At 50.8% G+C, this 12,500-nt stretch overlaps 1 protein-coding gene across 4 annotated transcripts in view; it reads right to left on the bottom strand.

Moving 5' to 3' along the window:
* LOC126574093 (F-box/WD repeat-containing protein 7) overlaps positions 1 to 12,500 on the bottom strand; it is a 30,191-nt gene that overhangs the window by 9,814 nt on the left and 7,877 nt on the right. For 3 of the 4 annotated variants that reach the window (XM_050234063.1, XM_050234059.1, XM_050234060.1), the window contains exon 3: positions 11,549 to 11,592. The exons of the other annotated variant lie outside the window; for it this stretch is intronic. The gene's annotated coding sequence lies outside the window, so the exon portion shown is untranslated. The remainder of the gene's footprint in view (positions 1 to 11,548; positions 11,593 to 12,500) is intronic. 4 annotated transcript variants of the gene reach the window in all.

The raw sequence follows: 12,500 nt of genomic DNA on the forward strand, positions 1-12,500 counted from the left end.
GCATGCAACAGGACCAACACCATACCACCATCTCCCGGATGGTGGCAGCAGATCGTCTTCCTCTTCTTCAATCTTCTGACGACGACAGCTGCGTGTTGTTGCTGCCACAGCTGATGAGGGATGAGGCACATTGCTGAAGCAGCAGCAGCAGCAGCAGCAGCAGCAGCAGCAGCAGCCGGACACGATCACCGGATGTCTGATCTGTGCACCAGCGACCACGCTCCTACCCGCTTTTTGCTGCATCCGCCGCCGTGGAAAGCCGAAAGGATGCCGCCTGTTCTGGTCTCCTCTTTTGCTCCAGAATCGGTTCGCGAAATGCGATGGTTTGCTCACTTTGGTTTGGCAAATGAGCTACTTCCGGCACTTGTCCGGTGTGTGGTGAGGGGATTTCATCTTCATCCTTTCTGTCTGTCTGGCTGCGGCGGATTGAAGCATTCTGCATTCTCCTCCGTCCTTTGCGCTTTTTCTCTTCGTTTCTCGTTGCCATTTCGAGGTCTGGGGATTTTTTTCTTCCAGGGATTCAAATTGAATAAGTAATGTCCTTTTGGAAGGAGCGGGACTGAATGTCCTGCTGCTACACCAACACCATGACGACAGGTACACACCACAAACTGCAGCATAATTTATGCAACGCAATCCATGCTGCCGATCCTACAACACTCCTCTTCTTACTCCTCCTCCTTGCAGGTCAATGGCTTATGTAAATACAATTCCAACTCATATATGATGCCACCTGATGCTGATGAGCTGCTGCTGCTGCTGCTGCTGCTGCTGCACCTGTTCTCTCCGTTCCACCGGCTGCTAACCCAGCCCCAAAGGTGTGCAGCGTGAAGAGCGCGAAGGCAAATTATGCGCTCCATTCCGGCCCGTACAGACTCCTCCCTTCTCTCCAGCGCCCAGATGTGTATGTGGTGCGCGGTCGTAAGTCACGAAGAAAATCGGCCAAACCTGCCCCCCCTCCCCTCCGGAGCCTATCATGCCACCAACATCACCGACCATCTGCCGCGGATAGGCGCGCACAACATAAGGAATGAAGATTGTAATACGAGGCACCATCGGTGCTGCTGCTGCAAAGTGGATCAGCTTATCGCATCTCGGGCGGCTTCACCCACCCCAAACCGCATCATGGGAGGGTGGGGGAGGCTGTGAGGAAATTAAAAGAAAATATCCAGCACAGACTTGTTGGTGTTTGGGGGTGGGGGACGCACGCCAACGGGGTGTGCGTGGAGTTTCGAATCCCTCGCCTCGTCCCTAGTGCTTATCATATACGCGCCCATTCTGCTGTTGCTGCTAACATTAGGATAAGCCGATTTGAGGAAGCCTTGGGCGTCGTAGGCTCAGCCAAGCAAGGAGCAACCGAGCAGCAACAAAGCATAAATAAGGGTAGGTAAGCCAACTACTACCCCGAGCCAAGCCTCTCGGCTTTCACGACACAATAATCTCGTGCCAATGGGGCTGGCTTTCACAGCCTAATGCGGCGACCACAACGGAGGGGGGGGGGGGGGGGCAGGCAGGCAGCAGAGGATTTGATGATAAAATGGATTTTAAAATGCGTTTCGTTTTTCGAATTTTCAAATCGTGCGTCCTTCACAGATTAGAAGCCTGCGTCGTCGGCGTCGTCTCTGCACGTTTTGTTTCAATGAAAAACACACATTTTAGGCTTCTGTCCCCCCGGGGCCAGGTAAAGGCAGTGGAACCGGGTGAAGAGAAAGAGACCTGAGCCACCAGTAGTAGATGATAAACAATGTATGGCCCCCGGGAAAACATAAATAAAACAACAGTTTTGCTAACTTCTCCCTGCGGGGCTCATCTACCGGAGAGCGCCGGTCGCAAGCTTTGTGCGCCCGGTTGCCACCACCTTGATTGAAGGAACTTTCTTTCTTTTGACCATTTTTATGCACCGTATTAACAACAAACTCACACAACTATCTTACTTCAGTAAGCAGAGAAGCATAACTCTTGATCTCTACTCCGCGCGCGCGCGAGATATGCGAGAGGGAGTATTATCGCTTTCAAGAGACGACTGCGGATGGCCCCAATTTCATCCGCTGATGCTCGCCACAATCACCGCACCAATAAACCTTTCTGCTGCGGAGGAATTTAGGCGCGTGATCACAAAAAGATCACTCGACATCGCTGGTGCATTAATACCAAGGTCTAAATCCACGCGGCAGATGTGTTCCAGGGCACATTCCACACTGATCTCCATCCAATCTGCTCCCCATTCGCGTCCTACAGGGGACACACTAACCGGCGCGTTGCATACCTCTGCTGTTTTGAGGGAAAGAATGCGAGGAATTAACCACAAATCCCAAACATGGAAAGTCAGTCCCCAGGAGGGGGAGAAAAAACCGCAAAACTCGCGGCATCGACCAACCAGCTGTGTTTTGCCGGCACTTCAACCACCAGCAACCACCACCACCGTCCACCGCCAACCGTTGCCGCCCGTTTGCACACATGCAATATGGTGGCAGTGAAGGGGGGGGGGGGGGGGGGGGACGAGGCCTGGGCCAGCTTCGAGACCTCATCAACCCAGTCCTCCCCGCCCGCGGGAGAAGGATGGTGTTGGCTGAAGGAATTCAAACGATGGGAACCAAAACGGACACCAAAAACGCGGCACAAGAGGGTGCAGCATAACTTTTCTCTCCCACACACCACCATCATCCGTGGTTCGTCGTTCGATTGTGGCCACAAAAGCCGCACATACACTCAACGCAGCACGCCGCGGCCGATCTCTTATATGGTGATAGCGATGCGCGCACAAAACAAAGCCCGACTCGTCGTCGTCGTCGTCGTCGTCGTCGAGGGGAGCCGTCTAACCATACAACCTGCTGCTGCTGCTGGTGCTGGTGAAGACGAGAAGAAGCTGAAGAGCTTATCATGAGGAAAAGGGAGAAGAAAAGGCCGGTTGGGGCCGAGAGGATCAGGGAAAAATCTCACGTTACCCATATTTTTCTCACGATCAAAAATCAAATACAACCGAACGAGTGAGCGAGGCAGCACCAGCAGCAGCAGCAGCACCACCATCAGTGATCGACGATCACTCCCCCCCTTTTACATATATGGGGTGTACTTGTGTGTATTTGTGAAGAAGAAGAGCCGAGAAGAGGATCCACCATCAGGCCAGCAGCAGCAGCAGCAGCAGCATCATGGCCATAAATACGTGGAGAGAACATAAAAGTTAACGATTCCACCCGCAACGCCCTTCTTTCGCAGCCAACCCTCTTCCACCGACCGATCGTGTACCGATCGATCCGAGGTGCGTGCATCGCGTATGTGTCTGTGTGGTTGTGGCGATGATGCTTGCCAATCGAAGTGTGTTTGTGGTCAGGAGCAGCACCAGCAGCAGCAGCAGCAGCATCGTCCGAAACAGGGTTGGAAGACTGCGATCCTGTGGTGTGATCGTGTCTTACGCTCGCCCTGTGCCGTTCCACGAGAAGAAGAAGATGATGAAGATGATCATGATGATGATGATGATTCGCTCGTTCGCACGCACACACACATCCGACCGCCGCTCCAGCAGAAGAGACACAGAAGAAAAGGGCAAAATCTCACGATTCCCCCAGAAGTGCGGTGGCCCGGAGGAATGTGATGCCGAGGGGCCGAGGGTGTCACGCGGAGGATCTCTGGAACTGGAGGGTATCGACGATGGGGTGTGTGATAGAACGCGAATCAAGAACGGTACCACAGCCAGGGACAGGGGGCAGCAAAGGGACAACCTTTCCCGGTCGGTCGGTCGGTTACAAACTTATAACATAATAAATTATCTTCGAAGAGAGAAGATCTTCTCCCCACTCTCTCTCTCTCGTTGCCTTGTCTTGTCTGTCATCCCCTCAAGAAGCTCCGAGAAGATGATGAAGGCACACACAGCTCTGGCTGTTGCTGCAAGAAGCATGAAGGGATGATCTTCGGCTTGGGTGAGGTGTTGTGGGAATTTAAAACCATTGCAAGGGAAAGGGCGAATTCTCCGGTCTCCCAGGGGATCATAGGCAAAAACTCATACGGTTTCAGCGAACCAGCCAGGCTGAGAGAAGCGGACACCGTTTAAAGCGCATCTCACCCTTTTCGGATTCTGCAAAGAAGAGAGCATCCTTTGCCTTTTAATAATCTCTTCCACCAGGAATCCTGGAATGCTTCTCCTCGATCGCAGCGCTGATGATGATCGAGGTAAACGCATCCGCCCGGTTAAAGAACCTTCCCCCGGACCCACTAGTTGGCAGTAATTTATGGATGGAAATCTTACAACAGGGAGCGCACAGCATAAAAGATGCAGAGGAATGTGTCGTCCACGGCAAATGATGGTGGAAGTATAATTAAATCATCATCTCCACACCGTCCTCTTCCCAGGGAACTCGGGCAACCGTCTCGGAACATTCAAAATGGATCATGGAGCAGAGAAGCAAATGGCACGCCATTCACCCAACAGGATCATTCTGTGATCTCTCACCGGGCACGGAAGTTGAGCATTGACATCCTGTGTAATTTCGTCGTTGTGCCCCATAAATTAAAGACCTACACAAGCACACCAACAAAAAAAGAAGAAAAAAAAACCTCCCCTTAAATGCTACCTTGCTGACTGCGACGATCGACTTATGCGAGAAGTTGCATAAAGCTGCTGCTCCCCCAAATGCGTAGTCAGGCGTCAGGGAGCTCTGCTATATGCGGGCGCTCTTCTCTTCTGGCCATTCACTTCCTTCTGCCCCTCGCCCCGGTACGATCGTTCCATTTCCGAAGGCCGTACCAGAGCGGCAGCATCGTTTCCTGTGTGTCACCCATGGCATCATAAACATATTCACGCGCGCGCGCGAGCGCGCACTTCACCGGAAGCGCCCGAAGAGATCGCATGTAATGACATAGCTGCTTGCTGCCTGCGTAATTTGCCCCCAAGCAATCACTGCAAAGCAAGCTTCGTTCGATCGATCCCTCTTGTCGAGATCGATCCGTTCGAATCTGTGTGTTCCCGAAAATACTCTGTGATTATACGATATCTGGGGACGGGCGTTTGACTGGCCCCTTTGGTGGTGGGATTCCTTTCTCGCTCCGCCTGCTGCTCGCTCGAATCATTAACTTAATTTATGGAATCGCCTGATGATAATGATGCGCTGCACCGTGTCGTGACCGTATCTTGCGCCTCATTTTTGGGGGGGGGGGGGGGGGGGGTTAGAACGCCCCAATCAGGATGATCAACAGGAAATGTCCCCAAAATGATCATCATTTCATTGTTTGATTGATAGGTATAGCGACAACGACGATCGACGACGATCGTTTGTGTTGTGGTGTCGTCGAGCTAACCATGCATCAGACATTTCCCATTAAGGGGGGATTTTCGGTATTTTCGGGCCAAAAAAAGGCCCGTTTTTAACGATTTTTTGTGACGTAACCATTCAACTGCATTTTTTCAAGTAAATGATATAAAAATCTACAACTTTTGAAGAATATTTGGTATTGTTTTGAGCAACATTCATTGAGAAATGAATCCATGGCATCAAATTTAGGCAGTCGTGTCTTCGAAAAGATACTTTTTCTGGTGCCCATCGTAGCTGAGTGACGGGTCATCAGAAAAATACAAATCGATATTCGTTAGAAAGATTACAAGTTTATCTAGGTAGCCCCGGAGAATTTCTGTTGATATTTTAATTTTTCGATTTTTGGCAGATTTTTGAAGTTGAAAAAGTGATGCTTTTTGCGATTCTGCCATAAAAAACGAACTTTACAGATTTGTTTAAAAAAAAAGTATAAACCATTTTAATGATATCTTGACGGGGCTACCTGGCAAAAAGTGTACAGATTATGTGTAAAAAAATTCAAAACCGATCGGCCCAATAGTTTTTACGGTACGATGGGCACCGACATTGAAAATGTTGGTTTTGGGAAACGCTCTTCAAAGTAGCGAGCCTTGTATGAAATGCGGATTTTCAAAAATCTCTATCTTTGTCAGTTTTTCTTCAATTGATCCAAAACTTTTACACAATACTCTTGACAGGATCAGCTTTCGGGGCGAAATGTTAAAAACATGTGTCACAAATAAAAATTAAATACCGAAGTCCCCCCCCCCCCCCCCCCCCTTACAGGGTTCTCCACTCCAACCCGCGACTTAATGATGCTTTCGGTGATCATTCAACGAAACAGAAGAGCATGCGTCGTTCTTTCATGCGTGTGCTTGCTGTTGTCTCCCTATAGCGTCTCGAGCGAACATATTTCCCACGCCGATATCCGGCGTACCGGTGCGTTCCAACGGTCATCTCTCAATGGTGGTGTTGGTAGCCTAGGTCAAGGGGGACCGACGACGATTAGAGAAGCCGCAAAAGGGGTCGCGCCACCGCACGATGTCTCTCTTCATTTATGCCTCATTCATTTTGCTCATCTCACCTTGAGCGCCACACAATGCGCCAACGGCGCGACCATCATTAGCGAATAGAACGCCCGGGGCCCCCATAAAAGGGGGGGAATGATAGACCAAGCATGAGGTGCTGGCAGCGTGTGATTTCCTCATTTGTTTTCCACCAAATTGGTCCTCCACCGAAAACAGAAAAAAAAACCGACAAACGCACAAACGGCAACTTGTTGGCGGTCACAGAAGATCACCATTTTATGCCCGAGTCAGAGGCTCCCAAGGGTTGAGGACCGGGAAGGGGTTAACCATCAATCACTGTTGTGTGTGGGGAGGAGACGACGAGCATCGTTCGCGGTTTTATGGGAAACGAACCATTCTATAGGGACACGTTGACAGCGGGCGGGCGCGATCGTCCGCGTTCTAAAAGGAGAAGAAGAAGAGCGTCGACTTTGCCTTCTCGTGAGTCTGTGCGGTGTCTGGACAGTGGACAAGCGTCGCGCGGACCACAACAAGATGGGTGCCCTCTGTTCTCTTCTTTACGTTCCATCTTGGACTTGCGTTGAGCTGGAAGGAAGGAATGGAGGTGGGATGATGCTGTGCGATGTGCACGAATGGAACGTACACACCGACACATCTCCCACGCGGCGTGTAAGTAGTCTCTGGGAACTTCTTGGCCCGCTGTCCCGCGGTTCTCGCGCTCGGGGTGCACCCGGGTGCCGGGCCGCGTCAGGGAGGATCAGGTTCCCTTCCCTGTGGTCACTGCTGCGTTGCTGTTGCGCTGTCTACGGAGAAGGAAAACTCTCATAAAAAAAAAAACAGCATAGAACAGAACACAACTTCACGATCTCTTCGCAACCACCGCTTCCTCTGAGGCGTCCACCAACGATTCGGAAATCTCCCACAGGCGGAGACGCGGTGCGCGCGACCCAAACAACACCTCTCGCTTTCCTCTTCTTTCTTCTCGCTTGCCCCCCCCCCCCCGCCCTTAACCAAAGGGGCCAGATAACGAAAGTCATCGTCTTACGCCTCTCTTTCTCGCTTATGGTCTGGTCTTCTAGCGCGCGCTCCGGCGATCGCACCACCTCGCAGTTGATCTTGAGAAGGTCGCGGCGTCGTCGTCGTCTGAGTCGTGGGCCCTTCTGCCTCCTACTGGAGACGCGCACTCCAGACAGGTTGAAGGAAAAGGAAAAAGAAAACAAACGTTTCACTTCCTACAGCCGTGGAGGAGGAGGAGGAGAAGGCGAAGAGGGGGTGTACACGAGTGGGTGTGCGTTCTAAGCCCATCGTCTTCGTTCTTCTTCTTCGTCGTCGGCTTTCCTCATCTCGATCCTTTCCTGTTGCGCATCTCTTCGACATCGTAATCCGCCTTACCTGAGTGCGACGGACTTGGTGGTTAAGTTCGGGGTTAAGAGGTCCCTGGGGTCAACCCAACACACACACACACACTAATGCACATCTTCTGTGTATGTGTGCGTGTTGTGTTGTGGGAACTCGCTGCTTGGCGAAGACCTTCGGCCCGGAAAGGGGTGGGGGGAAAGGATTTGGAGAATTCTCTTTGAAAACTAGCTGGCGCGCACCCAAGATGGCTTCCACTGGCCCTTCTCACCTCGCATTCCTTTCCACGAAAGTCGCATCGTCGCGTTGAGATTATCTCGAGGGGGGAAGGGGGCCGGAATTCTACCGCGGACACACCAAGGAAAGTCAATGAAGGACAAACAGAAGAAGAGAGAAGGAGACAGGGAGGGAAGCGGAAACGCTAGTGGGCTACTGTGCGTTCTGTGTGCCACCAAGCACCGACACATATCTGGTGGGAACATCCCACCAGATTAGGATCGTCCGATGAGAGTGATGATGATGATGATGATCGTGTCTCATCGTCTCTTCTTCGCCCGATTCTTTGCTGCTGCTGCTGCTCTTCCAACGTCCCCTGCTTTCCACGCTGTCCTCCATTTCAATAAAATTTATTAAACAAATTAAACGTCATCATATCGTGATCGCGCATCGCGAAATGACGGCCGCTCCGTGGCTGGGAGCTGGAGGTGAAAGGATAAAAGATGGTCTCCCCCTTTTTTCGACGGCCACCCGGCCAGCGACCGTTTCGAGGGAAATGATCCGTCTGCTACCACATTCTGGATACAATTTAGTAGTAAGGTGGGGAGAGAAGAAGGCCTTGTGTTCTTGGAAGCTACATTCCCATAATCCCCTGTATCCCAAACTCTCTCTCTCTCTGCGAGGCCTCTAATCGCCTTAAGGATCGCTGCTCCGATGGCGGGGCAAACGCCCGCGGTAAATCCGGGCCCGGCCGGGTCGGTCAAAATAGTTCCGCGCGAATCCCAGAAGCGTGGGATTATTGGAAAGCGGCAGCAGAAGCTGGCGTGAGAACGATACTTTGAGTCGCGCTCTACCGCTGGCTTGCTAAGATCGAAACCTATTCCTCCACCCAGAGCCATCGCGCGGTTTCGTTCATTCGTCGTTCGTTCTCTTTGGGTGTCAAAGCAAGCGGAGAGCGGAACGCCACGGAGCTCCTGAACATTCGAAAGCAGATTGTGTGGGAGATTATGGGCAAAGCTGGGTGGCGGTATTGTGGTGTGTGTTTAGTGGGCAATCCCTGCTGGGTGTTGCTTGCAGCAGCATTGGCGCATCTTGGCACACCTTCGCCATCTTCTCGCTGTGGGGAGCGAATGTGTTCTCCGAAAGCGAGCTCCGAAAGAACTCAAGGATGCGTCGGTGGATCGTCTGCTGCGCGGACTGCCCTCCTCCCTGGCCCTGGCACACGAAACCGAAAGTCACGAAAACGATCGGCGACCAGAAGAGGGCAGACAACAGAGAGGCTCAATTCGAATCCAAAAAAAAAAATAAAAGAACTTGTTCTTAATTAGACACGTCGCCGGTCACACGTTCCTTCTCGTTCCACACCACACGGATCCCTACACACTCCAGTGCCCGGGGGGCTGCAAGCAAGACGAAGGCGCACACACAAAGGAAACGCAAAAGGCAAAACACCCAAAAGGAACTGTGACCGGAGGGGCCCGTCCACCGAAAAAGGCGTGCGCGCGTTGTCGGTCGGTCGTGGGAGTTTCGAAAAAAAAAACAGCAAATAGCCGCATCTCGCAGCGCAGATTGATCGACGCAAGGGGCCTGTGAGGGTGCAGCATCGTCCTCGGCAGAAAAAAAAATGAAAGAGACACAGAGAGGAAGGAGGAAGACAGGAAAAAGAAAAACACATAAAAAGACGATTCTCCGGCACCGAAACCGGAGAATCTCGTGTGGCTATGGAGCGCGAGAGATTTAACATCTTCCCACGCATGTCGTCCCACCACGTCGTCCACGAACCGCCGTACGCCGTACGGGTAGACATTGTTGTAGCCTTCTTCCTCTTGGGATCATCCGAACGCCACAATCAGACGCAGCAACAGGATCATCAAAGTTGGCTGGCTGGGTGGCTGGTGAGCCGGTCAGAGTAAGCCACGTTTATCATCATCATCATTATGAGAACAGTTTGCAGAAAACACAGAATATTGCTGATTGTTAGGGTTCGTGCAACATTCCGGGGGGAAACTGAAGGGGAGTAGATTGTTGGACAAGGTTCGTTTTTGATATGGCGAATGATCGATGGAGAACACGCGCACCAGTGGTTGATTGGATCCGATTCCATCGAGTAACACGTCTACTGCGATCGTCTGCCAACAACCTGTGCTTGATTCGAATTACTCAAAGTTTGTTATCTCAACCCCTTGGGCCGGTTTATCAACAAGCTACCGAAGGTACAATGAAGCCATCTGCAAAACGGAAGTCACAGTTTCTTCGTTAACATTTCATCGACACAAGCGACATCTTCTCCGCAAACACTGCAACAACTAGTGGCCTGCTATGATATCATACCATTCAGAGACGCAACTGGCAGCAGCAGCAGTAATGGTGGTGGTGGTAGTAAGATAATGCTAATGATGATGATGGCTAGTAGAGCTTCATCTGGCTGCTCCATGTTGGTATATTATTGTCTAGCCGAAGGGATACCCCATACCGATGCCACGTAGCACTTCATATCGAGGTTAATCTCTACCGGCGGATCCAGCGGAGGAGGAGGATACACAAAACTAACATAATCTCCCTTGCACACAATCAAACTAACTAACTGGCATTGTTGTGAGAGGAGGAGAACGCACCAGGGGAAGAGGCATCGTAATTGCTGAACACATAAAACTGATGGCCGCGCTGCCGGAGGTGCAGTTTGGTTGGTTGGTTGTTAGTTGGTTGTCTAGCTGATGGTTGGATGCAATTCTCGGGTGGTTGGAGGCTCGACTCTTACACACATGCAGCAGCACTATGTGATGTGATGTGGCCAATAGGCAGATACCCCTTAGCAAGACACAATTAGCACTTAATGGCATTCTTTAGACGTTCATTGTTGGTCGGCTCGAATGGTGCGCTTCTTCGTGCACATCTCCACAATGTTTTTGATCTTTTGCAACCACGCACACACAGCTGGAGAGCGCCAGATCCATGAAAATGCCATTATTCCAACGTAAAAACCAAACGTCATTATTTGCAGCTCACGATACGCGAACCACACGGCAAAGAGTGACGGTCTGTGTCATATGCAGCATCATTGCTAGCTGCAGGGACGCCGCCATTCAAAGTGATTTTAAGCCTCAGACATCACAGCCATACAACCGAAACGCGCGCGAGAGAGACCCATCAGTGAAAGGTCAAGATTAATTTGGAAAACATTAGCAACGAGCCAGCTTTAATGTGTGCTTTGGGAGGCGAGAGCTGCTGCTGAATGGTAGAAAAGACCGTCTTCGTATCGAGCACCCCACAGTCTAGTACCTTCTCTCTCTCTCGTCTCGTTGCTATGTTTATGCGGTGAGAGTGTCCATAAAACTTAACAACACACCGCCAGGCAGGCAGGCGCGGGCGCGCGCAGCCTACTGTACACTCCTCAAAGCAGCAGCAGCAGCCCGAGGACCGAATCGAAGCGAAACGGTTTCTATTGTTTTGCTGCTGTCACAGTGGGTATGGTGGTGGTGGTGGTGGTGGGTGCATGAAGACTAATTTGTTGTAATGACGCCCATAACAATAAGTTTTGTCGAAGCGCGGGGAACCGAGCCGGCGCAAACGTTTAAATGTTGCTAGCGAGTCTCAAACGTGAATACTACACACTGGCCCCTTCTCCGGTAGCTGGTGGGGGGTGTATCTGCCCGTTATACTTACTTAAATGGGACAACAATGCTGCAGCGGCACAGGGCAACATCCATCTGTCGAGCGGGTTCCCCGGGGGAAAGGAGGAAGCAGCACACACAAGCATGGAAGAAATGGGAAATAAAAAAATATGGCAAGCATTAGTAAACGAATAGCAGTGAGGAGAAATGCGTGCTTAGAACGCTCCCTGGAGCAGGCGGAAGGCGGGTGGTGACACGTAGAACAATAAACATTAGGAAACGTCCGCAGCGCAGTTAATGCGAAGCTAATGTGGAGCCATTTATTGTGCTCCAGTAATTTCTATTCGATCGACAGAGAGAGAGACAGACGGAGTCAGTGAGTATTTGAACATGAATGTCCAAAAAGACACTTTTATCACTAGTTTTTTGAAAAAGAAGTACCAACTGTGTGAATACCCCATGCGAAGACGATTCAAAGGCTTATTTTTCAAGGGAACCTATACCGGATAAGGTTATAATGCTTCGCACAAAAGTCGGTAAGCTTCCAGCGTCCCCTTCAATGTCTACTTCAATCCTACCTCTTGAGATGTCGTTGTCGCTGAGAAATGATTTCACAACAAATGGTTGCAAAAGAAAAGTTTACCATGGAAGTTGAGGAAGCAGGATCGCATCATCATTCAATCATCGTCATGGAAACGCGAGTAGAATCAGGCGCGTCCTTGTCTGGGTAATCGGCTTTCAAACAAGAAGAAAGTATTAACAACAACATTGCGAGTCGAGGGAAGGAAAGCTCCCTAAACCAAACAACACCAACACGGCTCACTGTAATGCGAAATGAAATGATTCAAGGAATCTGCGCTTGCCACTCCCAAGCGCATCCTTTTAAGTTCATTTTTTTTTCTGCAGAATCTGCAAATACAACAACATTTAGCTGAATGAGCACGCATAAGAAGAGCGAGCAAAAGGGGGAGCAAAGAGCTGAAATTTCTGCAGCAGCGAGTGAA

This window comes from Anopheles aquasalis, chromosome 3 (genome assembly GCF_943734665.1).
Source record: "Anopheles aquasalis chromosome 3, idAnoAquaMG_Q_19, whole genome shotgun sequence".
NCBI lineage: Eukaryota > Metazoa > Arthropoda > Insecta > Diptera > Culicidae > Anopheles > Anopheles aquasalis.